This window comes from Anoplopoma fimbria, chromosome 5, assembly GCF_027596085.1.
Source record: "Anoplopoma fimbria isolate UVic2021 breed Golden Eagle Sablefish chromosome 5, Afim_UVic_2022, whole genome shotgun sequence".
Taxonomy (NCBI): domain Eukaryota; kingdom Metazoa; phylum Chordata; class Actinopteri; order Perciformes; family Anoplopomatidae; genus Anoplopoma; species Anoplopoma fimbria.
This window is the reverse complement of record NC_072453.1, coordinates 6,881,722-6,893,791: the sequence shown is the minus strand read 5'-3', so window position 1 is coordinate 6,893,791 and position 12,070 is coordinate 6,881,722. Positions and strand designations below refer to the sequence as shown.

Genomic DNA, 12,070 nt, shown 5'->3' with positions numbered 1-12,070 from the left:
GTCAGGGGGCATTGTGGGACATGTAGGAATTCACTTATATAGGTAGAAGTACATGAGACGATAGAAATCTTCTCAAAATAACTTCCATGCCTGACAGATTATCTATACATAACAGTGTAAAAGTATCAAATGAATGTGTCCTTTAGCACCGATCACTATAAAGGGGGTGAAGAGGGCAGTGCACTCGATCCCACTGAAAGGACAGCATAGGCATTAAGAGTGGAGTCCAAAACACTCAGGCCATTGTTTTACCTTCTTTCTCCCATAAGACAAAGAGCGCGAGGGAACCCAACAGGTGAACATAACTGGCTGTATTTTCCCTGATGGGCCGCCATGCACGACTTTGGCTGCTGAACCTGATGTACTGACGCCTGTCTGTCTGTCGTATTCACCCGAGGTGGTCTATTCAGAGTGAGGGACCAGGGGACACACAACCCAGGGGGTGTGGACGTCAGTGTGTGTGTGTGTGTGTGTTCATGTATGTGTGTGTTGGTGTGTGTACAGGGGGGAGGAAGAGGAGGCGCTGTGAGCAGCAGAGAATGCTTGGTGATGGGTTACCAAAAACAGAGCACCAGGGGACAATGGGACCCAGGACATTCCTGACATAACCCCAACACACCGGGGAGGAAGTGGAAGGGGGGATTTATTGGTGTCAACGGCCCCTCGCCCCAAGAGGAGGAACGGGTGCCTCTTTTGTCCCCTCTGACGTTGGAGATGGACTGAATCGAGACGCCTTGCATAGAGAGGACGCCTCTAAACACATACACACATAATCACTCCTTTGAAAGAAGAACCACCAATTAGGGAATGGACATATACGGCTATAGAGGTTCAGACTCAAAGGGGGCAGGGTTGTGTGTGTGTGTGTGTGTGTGTGTGTGTGTGTGTGTGTGTGTGTGTGTGTGTGTGTGTGTGTGTGTGTGTGTGTGTGTGTGTGTGTGTGTGTGTGTGTGTGTGTGTGTGTGTGTTGCTTTCCTGCATGCACTTGTCAATGGGATCTGAATGTAAAGGGAGAGCCGAATGGGATGCTTTTCAGCTCAGATTGCACAAGGGTTGACCCCATGGGAACACTGCTATGAACTTGTTTGAATCAGAGGGCATTTAGTCTCATTTAGGAATGGTTCATGTTACACTGAGAGAGACCACAATGAACAAGAATATGTAATACTCTAGTAATTGGCCAGACAATTGTCATGTGAATTTCCCATAGTGTTAACCAAAACTTTGTATGTGTCACTTAAGACGCGGGTCATACTCTGTTGTTGAGTGAAATTCAATTTAATTAATTCACAATGTTGCTTTAATTCCTCAAACCAAAACCTCAACAACATTATCGGAACATTAACAGTCAGTTTGTGTTATCTTATGACAGAGTTTTTTAAAAGTTCCCAGAAAAGGCGTGGGTCAGACCAGACCATTATGCCCTTTGAATATTATTGCACTGGTGAGAAGAAACATCCTTTTTAGTAATGGGAGGGCTGGTTTTGAATTGCATTGTAATTACCCACCCCAAGCCTCCTTACAGCTTATGCTAACCATACTGAAGGTAAGTGAAATGTGTAACGGAAATGACTACGGAAAGCTGACCACTGGGCCTGACAAAGAATACTTTTTCTCCATAGATACTTGAGACTTAAACCCTACAAATAACATCAACATTGGCCAAAGACTATATGCAAAGTTTTTGATTAAAAAAAAAAGAAAACTGAATCTGCCCAGGGAGTTCTTATAGACCACCACTACTTTTTAATGTTTTCATAAATCTAAAGAGACAACAGAAACAACTATCCATCTGTAAGGATTTAAACTTGCAGAGAGCTATATTGATGACAGAAAATCACAGCTTAGACACTTTTTTCCCCGCCTGCAGCTACAGGCTGCACAGTTTGTGTTTCTAACCTGGTGAAAACTTTGACCATTTTGACTAGATATGGTCTTGGTCAATGGTCTTTTATTTAACCTCCCTAACAAACCTTGAAACAGGTGGAAGAACATGTCAAACTAGACCTATATTGCCATCTAGTGGTGAAATTGTGTGCTATCTCTCTGTGTATTTATGTATATGCTTGCAAGCAGTGTGATTACACTGTGGTTATCTGTGATCCCAAATAAGCAGTAAGAAGCTAATCCTTTGATGCCCTATTAACCCAGTCAGTTGACTTGCACATAATCAGTCTGGCAGGGATCAAATGCAGCTTCATAATCAGATAAACTGTTATCTGACTCATTTCCAAACATGCCTAATAATGCATCTTCAATTTCATTTTACAACAGTTTGTTATTAGATTAGCCTAGAAAACTCTTAATTGTATTCTGCATGTAAACTGATTGTGGTTAATCCAATCTGGAATAAGCATATTCTTTTAATACATTGTAATTATGAAAGTCTTAGATGAGACTAAGAGTTTACAGCCATTCTAGTGGCTCTGTGAGGCTGTACTTAAATGCAGCGGTGTTTTGAGCTAAATGCTAACATGCTCAGAATGACTTGTTAACAAGCTGATTCTAAGCAGGTGTCACATTCACCTTGGTCGCTATCTTAATTTATTATGTTAGCATCCTAACATTGGATAGCTAAAGACAAAGTACAGCTGAGGCCGATGTTTATGTCGTTAGTTTTGCAGGTGTTTCGTGATATACCGAGGTATTGGACAAATTGGAAATTTGTATCTGATGATGGCGCTTGATAGAAAGTTCACCAAAGGGATAGAGACTCAGTTGTCTTTGCCAAATGTCATGACAATCCAATAGTTGTTGAGACATTTCACTGAATACAACAAATGTCATCATCATGGTGGCGCTAGAGAAAACATCAGCCCCCGAAGCCTGTGCATGTCTGTGCCACATTGTGTACCAATCCATATAATAGAGGATTATAGATATTTCACATTATAAGTGAAAACTTTGACCTATTTGTAGATCTATAAGAAAGGTCAAGGGGTCACCAAAATCTATTGTCAATTAGAAAGTAAAGAAAATTGGTGCTCTGGTGGCTTAAGTGTTAATTGTCCCAGTAAAGGACAAACAATAGCATATACTTCATCATTACATCTAGGAATTTCTTTTGTGCATCCACTGAATTATCACCCAGCAAACAAAACTGCTAATAATTACCATGTTTGATGTAGATGAACTTTGGCAAGAGGGAAAAAAACTCAAACATTTAAGGTTTTCTCCAAATAGATTGCAGACTTGTGTGGCTGTTATTTATCAGTCGGCTTAAATTGAACCTTCATCATCATCCACTTCCAGCTCACTGGATTAAAACCAATTCATAGAGAGGCTCTGTAGCTTTGGGTGGCATTGTTGTGGCCGCGCAATTTATTAGCTAATCGACAAGACAGTGCCAGATTCCGCCGCTCATGAATATCCAGGCGGAATGAGAACCAGAACGAGAGCGTTCATTAGAGGGTTACGGCTCTCTTGCTCTTTCTACATCTTCAGAACACACATAGAGTTCAAATGGGAACTCCCAAGCGCTTCCAGCTGGCAACACTTTGGGATAATGATGCTGGATTCCACACAAATGGAAGGGTCTAAATACCACCAGAGGGGTACCTGAACCCCCTCCTCAATGCACAGACATGCATACATATATATGAAAACACACACATACTTCCAAGTGATCTTTTTTTCTTCCCCCTCAGTGGGTTAATCACTCATGCACTACACACCGAGTGCAGGGAATGCCAATTTCCCAGCGTCATTCTGGACCGTCGCTGCTGTCAAATGTGAGCAGCTAACCCAAAAATAATCCCACAGCAAGTCAACAGTAACCCCCCACACCCCCCCCCCACCCCACCCCACACCCCCCGGCACACATCCTTCGAGTCTTCGGGACTGCAGATTGGGTTACTGCGGATTCCTAGCTGCGGCCTCAAGGTATCCTCATTTAAAAACTCTCTGCGGTTGAGTCATCAGTGCGAGCTGGGAAGAGACCACCTTCAGTGGTTCGATGTCAAAATGATGGATGGGACAATAATACTGGCAGAGGAGCTATTGATAGCTCTCTTTCCTTAATGTTGACATGTTGATACCGCACACCCCAAGCGATGGATGTGTGTGTCTGACACAGGAGCTAGGAGAGCCTCTAGGCCACACACACACACACACACACACACACACACACACACACACACACACACACACACACACACACACACACACACACACACACACACACACACACACACTCATGCACTGCACAAGGACATGCTGGTATTATACCCATTAATATCTCTTCCGTTCCCACTCGGGCCCTGGGTCTTTGAAGTGGAGTGGCAGCTGAGCCCCGAGTGAGTGAGTGTGTGAGAGGATGTATACAATAACGCCAACACGCCGTCCCCGACTTAAGATGAGTCGGCAGAGGGAAAGTAAACAGGCGGGGTTCCCCGAGCGGCTGTCGTTATAAACAGGGGGTGTGCTGAGAGGGGCTCAAGCTGTTTATTTTTACATGGGACCTCAATGTCGTTTGAAGTGCCCTCGCTGTTCTCTCTCTCTCTCTCACTCTCTCTCCTGTCTCTCTCTCTGTCTTTTGACTTCCATTTCCCATTTTCCCCCCAAAACCTTGCCATAACCTTCCCGATGTTTCCCCACCCCTTTACCCACCCACCCAACCATCCCCTCTGGGACTCTTGCCAGCAGCAACTAATTATCAGTCGGTTGGGTTCCACCGGTTTGCCTCTGTTTGGCCCACTTCTCGAGCAGCGAATGTAAAGGCGTGTTGGATGTGCAGTGTCACGTTTGTGTACCGCGGCACGGAGTTTCGCGCTGAACTGAAGGACATCAGCAGGAGGCTGCAGAACGGTGAAGAACAGCATTGACACAGTGGGAGTCAGGTGTATGGGTTTGTGCAGAGGCATGGACATATTGGATACATAAGCTGTGAGCTTACTTCTTATTCTTGTTCATAACATATAAAAGGACCACATACTGTACTAATAAGGTAACCTTTATAAAGGTTACAATAATAGTAACTAATGTCAAGTATTTCACATACAGTATAAGGTGTAAGCGGTTACGTAGTGGATGAACAGCATGATAGTGAAGCCAGTCACATGATGAAGCTTCATATGATCTCTGCTGGAAGTTTTAAGACTGCAATGAAGAGAGAACCGGAGATTTTTTTCATAATTCAACATTAAGTCATTAAAAAGTGTTGAACTCTGCCGGACACACCACTGGGTCCATCATCACAAATGCATGGTCTGATCATGATACAAACACGTAAATATGATTCATCACACTTCAAGATTTGTTTCCATTTGATCCAACAAATTGGCCATAAAAACATGAACTTAGTATTTTAATGAATTTAAGCAACTTCTTCAGTGAAGTGTTGGAACAAGGGCATACAGTAGGCCTACAGTGTGGTAATGCTCAAATAATCTTGTCTGAGGAAGTTAAAGTAAATTTTGTAAATGAAAATGAAAATACAACAGGGTGACGTGATCCCAACATATAGCATACAAATGTTGTGTACTCAGGTCCCCCATCCGTCAGACACAGGTGTGTCTAAACTAAAATAGGGCCTGTATGATGGCTGAATTCTATTTAAGTGTTATAGTGACAGCACTCTATTGTGTTGGCATTTCCTGGCTCATTTGCATTCACATGGAATCAGACAGATGGTAGACAGTGAGAACAAACAAACAGTCCATTTGAAATGGCCGGCCGGATAACGAAAACGTGCATGACGATGTATTGCTATGGTGATGGAATATAAAATAATGCATACAATTATTTTGCTTTTACAATTTTATGTTATTATGCTAGAGTTGCATGTAGTAAAACACAGCTTTCTCCTATAATTTGCCAACGTAAACAACTGTCTTCTTGTGTGAGTGGGAAACGTAACATCCGGTTGTAGATTCCGGCCAAAAGTTTAAATATTTTAACTTCTGAACTAATTTCACTGTCCTGCTCTAGTCCACCAAAAACATATCCTGTTTGCCGTCTAAACTGAATACATGTGGATGCAGCATTACATGGTATACCGTGACAACTTAAGGGAACAGGGTTTCATTTTGTCAACGTTTACTGTGTTTTTTCTGGCTATGACAAGTCTAAACGTCAGCATAGACAAATGTCTGATATGGCCTTCCTCAAGGCGTTACTTCAATTATTCTAATTATGAGGCCTTCTAATAATATGAGGACAAGAACGTCAATGTATTATAATTCTACTATAATAATTGCTGCTGTTATTATAAGTAGTCTTCATTTTTTTTTTCCTTTGTTACTCTGCTTACTACTCTTATTATACGAATAATTGACGTCATATACATTGAATGTGTTGTATCTCTGTTATGCTGTTCATTCTGTACACATGACATCTATTGCATTCTGTCCATCCTGGGAGAAGGATCCCTCCTCTGTCGCTCTCTCATAGGTTTCTTCCTTTTTTCTCCCTGTTAAAGGTTTTTTTTTAGGGTTTTTTAGGTTTTTTAGTTTTTTTTAGGTTTTTTTTTAGGGGGGTTTTTTTTAGGGGTTTTTTTTTAGGTTTTTTTTTAGAGGTTTTTTAGGTTTTTTTTAGAGTTTTTCCTGTGCCGATGTGAGGGTTCCGGGACAGAGGATGCCGCATGTGTACAGATTGTAAAGCCCTCTGAGGCAAAAATTAGTAATTTGTGATTCTGGGCTATACAAAATAAACTGAATTGAATTGAATTGAATGATTAAAGTGTTACAGAATAAAAAAAAAAAAAACCTGTGTGGTGGATCTCTGGTCATAAACCTGACGGAGCTTTACTCGTTCTCAGCCACAAGATGGCGCCACTGTACCACTGAAAACCAGGTACGGGGTCGTCGCCCCCCCGCTCAGCAGCAGGGGTGCCAAAAAAATTGAAGCGAGGAAAGAGCCGAGGGCTGACATTTTCTCCAGGGTCTCCGCCGCAGGGAACCCAGCGCTGAGAGCCCCGGGGCTTTGAACAGACTGAGACCACTTGAGGCTTGTTTTGTAGACAAAAAAAAATCACCAGACTGATCCAAGAGCAGCAACTCTAAAGGACCGAGGAGAGCTCCCCGCCTGAACCCCTCCTGACAGCAAGTGAGTGTGTTGCCTGTTTGTTGGTCCTGCTTTCTTTCATTATGTCTTTAATGCACTCTAATCTCCCCCCCACAGTTGTAATTGGAGAGATAATCTAACTAGATTAGTGCCTGACTGGCGGGGCTCCTTTATTCCACAGAAATGCTTAAAAATGTGGCCCTGTGCTGCTAAATGTGCGTGGACATGGACCATACTGTCACTGCGGATGTTTATGACAGAAACAGAGGAGCTGAAAGCACAATGTTTCATATTGTTGTTTTGTTATTTACCAAAAAATATTTGTAGTATTTGTCCAAAGGAACTCTGTGGGATGAAATGATTGAAAACCTGCCTCTTTACTGGCCTACTCTCTCTCTCTCTCTCACGGGTCACATTAAACTCCTAATTGAAAACATAAAAAAAAAAGCAAATGATAATAGTCTGTTTGTTGCACCATTCCCACACTAAACTAGATTTCAGGAAGTTCACACTATGGGGAATACAAATAAAGACCAGGGGAGCACTGAAAGAAATGCAATTAGATGAGAATAATGAAGATTAATTATAGAACTCATTTAGGCTCCATTTAAACCCATGGAAAGATATTTTGGAGTCTGATTAACCTGGGAAAAGTGTCGAAGAGAATCCTTGGGTTCAGACAAATAAGAGGATGAAAAGGGTTAATAATGATAATAATAATAATAATAAGAAGAAGAAGAAGAATAATAATAATAATAATAATAATAATAATAATAATAATAATAATAATAGAATAATGCTTTATTTGTATGAAATGCAGCATAAAAGTGAAAATAGACATGGAATAATGATAAAACTGAGGGGGGAAAGTAATTGGATCGATTTGGACAGAATGTCAGAAGACGTCATAAAAACAAATATAGTGTGATGGCAGATAAATGTACAGAGATTGGAAGCAAAAAATGTGTCACGATATTGCTGTAATTTCCTTCCCATAACTCACAGCCTGGCGCTCGTGTGTCATTTATTTTGGCTCGAGTTTGATTAGATTTAATTAATTTTAGCCTGCTTTTGATGAAGCTGGCACCACCACTTCCCCCCTTTTGTGTTTAAACCCATTAATTGGCAGTGTCTTTTTTTTTTTCATTTTATTTCTGCCCCATTGCGTCACTGACACCGTTAATTAGTTTTGGCTGCAGGTGTGCTCTCGTGTATAGGCACACACACACACACACACACACACACACACACACACACACACACACACACACACACACACACACACACACACACACACAAATGGGATTGGGGTTAATGCTTATTATCTTAAATTATCCGCGCGGGTTTGGATACATATTTAAACGCTCTTTGTTTTGAGATGAATTACTGGAATAAAAAAAAAAAAAAAAAAAAAAAAAGGCACCAAAGCGCAGCTCGGTCCCCGGGCCGAGCCGGACCAGGCCGGGCTGTTACCCCCCAGAGGATGGTACAGCAAACACAGGAGGAATGTTGATCAGCTTACAGCGGAGCCGGGAGGTGCTCGGGATTTGATCGACCGTGATGCTCGAGTAATGAGCCGCCGGTGGAGAGGCTGCACCTGCGACAACACGGGGAGAGCCTCCACCGGACTACTTTCACATGTTATTCTACGCGCATGTACAATACGAGTAGTCGTGGCTGTCAGATGCGATTGGATGAGACAATGTTCATATTCAACTGACCCACGTGTGTTCTTCCAATGCTTTATGTAGTGCTAATATCCCTAATAGGGTTCACGAGTCTAACATGTAATTAGAAATGTGACCACGTAAACCGGTGACCTCTCCAGCACGCTGTCCTCTGATAGGCTGTTTAAAGATTGCAAACACTCATCATGTAAAACCAGATTCAGCTGCTGCTCGTTAACCTACACACTTAGATAGGTGGTATAAAGCCATGTGAATGCAGTTAATAAGTTAATGTGCTGCTGTCATGGCCCAGGGCGCAGTGCCACATCTTCTGTGCCAAAACCTCTCCCCTACACACACACACACACACACACACACACACACACACACACACACACACACACACACACACAGCATCTCATCATGATGCAACCACGAGCCAATACAATACTATATTGAAATTGATGCTCTACTTTTGTTATTACGCATTAATAAAAACCATTACAACGTTTAACAGTGTCGATGCACACTAATACACCCAACATGTGTTGCACTGTTATTAGGATTAATAAGTAATAACATTCTGCATCTGCCTCTTGTTTCTGTGGCCCCCGGAGGCCCCCAGCTCGGCCCCACTGTTTCCCCAACAGGTTCAACGTTGTGTTCTCATTACGACCTCCATATGGCTGCCTGTGCACACAGCCAGCCATGGGGCATTTAGAGCAGGCGGCGCAGTGAGAATCAGTCCGTAAAGCGGCGGAGGTATTTGTTGTTAAAAAAAAAAAAAAAAAAAAAAAAAAAAAAAAGTGAGAGCAGTCAAGTTGTTTCAGAAAGAAACAAATGTGGAGGCGAGCAGTCGTTTGGTCAAGTGTTCGTCTGCGCCTTATTTTGGCCACGCAAACGTGAATTACACGCATCGCCAACTTACGGGTAAAATGAAACTTGAGTTAACAAAACCCAGAACACAGCGGAATATTTAGACACCTCTCTCACCCCTCCTCTCTCTCTCTCTCTCTCTCTCTCTCTCTCTCTCTCTCTGGTGGGGGAGTCTGGGTTTGATTTAACGGGGAGTAGCCTACCTCGGGCTCGCTTTACAACCTATGGATGTACTGGACGGCTCTCAGTCGCTTTGAGCTTCGGGCGCGGATGCAGCGTTTCCACCTCCTCTCGCCTGACGCGTTGCTGCTCTTCACTGGTTTTTTTTTTTTTTTTTTTTTTTTTTGTTGTTGAACGATCCGAGTTGTGAGAAACACGAGACACTTCATCGTTTGGAGAGGACCATTTCTGACGGAGGACGACCTTTTGGGCTAATTGGTGTGGATCTCAGGGGGGGGGGGGGGGACACGTCCTTTTTTATATATATTAAAAAAAAAAAAAAGAGACAGCGACATTGACGACTTGACACTCGGGGGTAAGTTTATCATTTACGGTTCTTTGTGTCAGTCTATGTGACAGCCAGCGTGTTTTTTTTTTTTTTTTCGTTTGGGAGCAGATTTTCAATTTTACGCACCACTTCTATTCTCTTTAGACAAGAAGAGAGTGAACGGGCTGTCCATTAGGCTTACTGTCACTTGTTTGAGATAAAGGCAGCGACTGTTATTACTGTATTACAGGCTGAGCCCGTGGTGACTGTAAGTAGGTGTCTGGGTCGCTGGATCACAGACAGGTGTCAGCCTCCCCGGTTTACTACGAGCCCGTGGGTCGCAAGCAGAAGAAGAAGAAAAAAAAAAAAGAAATTTAAAAAAAAAAAAAAAAAGCAAGAAAAACACCCAGCGCCGAGGATTTAATACGAGGTACAAGAGGTGGACTATGCGGAGCCAGAGAGCTTTAATAGCGGCTTGGACTCGGAGCCAGTCGCGGATGCCAAAGCAAGCAGCGCGCTCCCCGGTTCCCGTCTTCCTCCACCCGGGCCAAGTCTCCAAATTCGTTTTGTCGCTTCTAATATTTTCCCTTTTCGCTTTAACGCCGCCGCATGCTTAATAAAAAAACATTTGTGTCATTTTTTTTTTTTTTTTTTTTTTTTTTTGTATATAAGATTGATTTTTGGAGAGCAAATTTTAAAGAGAAAAGTACAATGTCAAGTCAGGTAGCTTTAAGCGTCTTCTCTGTGGTTAGAGTGATGTGACAGTGTGGCCCACTGTGGTCCAGGTGTGACAGGAAACGTCACATTAAGGATGCACACTCTGAGCTCATCTTCTGTCAGCTCACAAGCAGCAACAAGCCTGGAAGTGAGAGCGAGTTTCTCATACAGATTGCTTATCTTAACTGCTTCAATAGACTTAAAGTATGCCCCTATTGCACACTGAAACAGTGTCAGCCACTTGACCTACTTCTCACCACAAATGACTGGAATCAGTCCACGAGGAAGGCCTCTGGCTCCTCGCCGTTCACTGAGGTCAGAGGGAATGTAAAACGCCAAACCAGCGGATGCGTTTGAGTTGAATGCGTGCGGCAAAAACAAGGCGCTGTTCATCTGGCAATCGCTTCCCTGTTTTTGAAAATGAAACCTCATTATTTAATTGCATCATACCCTGCTTCCATCAATAACAGAGTGAGGGAGTTAGAGCCAGGACTAGCTGAGGGCACATGATGTGGAAGCTAATCCAAGGCAACATAGTGCAGATTTTATTCACTCCTGGCAGTGTGTTTGTGTGTGCGCATGGTATTTATGAACCCCAGAGAAAAGCGGATGGATTGAGAACGAGAAAGCTGCAGTAACATAAGTAGATCGTTTTCTTCTGCTTGGAAAAGCAGGATTCCTCAGAACTCTTGGCCCCGTCCACCTGAGCGAGTAAAGTCAACACATCCACTATGTTTCTCCTAGAAGACTTCAACAGTTCGACGGGGCAAAGTAGTCTTACTTTCTTCCAGTCCTTCCTTTTCTGTTTTCGCTGGGTTTCCATCCCCTCTTTTAGTCAATCCTTTGTCACTTCAAACAAATGACCTTGAGCCAGTTTTTAAAAAAAAAATGAGCTCTGTTCATGACCCTGCTGGTGAATCAGTGAGATCAGAATGGTCACCTTTTCATAATACAGATGTTTCTCTGGCACCAGATTCAACTGCAAATATGACACTCTTTTTCTTGATTGACAGTCTAACATTGGGATTTGACTCAATTTCTCATGTAGAAATTGCATGTTCTTTCCATCCTGCGTGATTTCCGTCCCCGATATGAATTTATATTTAGACCTGGATATGGAGATGGTGATAAAGTAGCCACATATACTCAGTCACAAACACGCACAGTAATTGCCTCCACTTAAGAGGAGAGAATCCTGTCTTACTGACTTAAGTGGCTGTGTGTTTTCTCTTCAAGTGATAAATTGTGTGTGTGTGTGTGTGTGTGTGTTCGGGTTTATGTTTCCGGTTAAAATACCGGTCATTTGTCAGCATGACACCCA

The 12,070-nt window shown here is 42.7% G+C and overlaps 1 protein-coding gene across 2 annotated transcripts in view; it reads left to right on the top strand.

The window, feature by feature from the left end:
• The first annotated feature begins 6,855 nt into the window (after positions 1-6,855).
• ntn2 (netrin 2) overlaps positions 6,856-12,070 on the top strand; it is a 39,491-nt gene continuing 34,276 nt past the window's right edge. The window contains exon 1 of one of the 2 annotated variants that reach the window (XM_054599092.1): positions 6,856-7,044. The gene's annotated coding sequence lies outside the window, so the exon portion shown is untranslated. Of the gene's footprint in view, positions 7,045-10,007; positions 10,081-12,070 lie in introns of those variants that run through there. The other variant, XM_054599093.1, reaches the window with a different exon arrangement.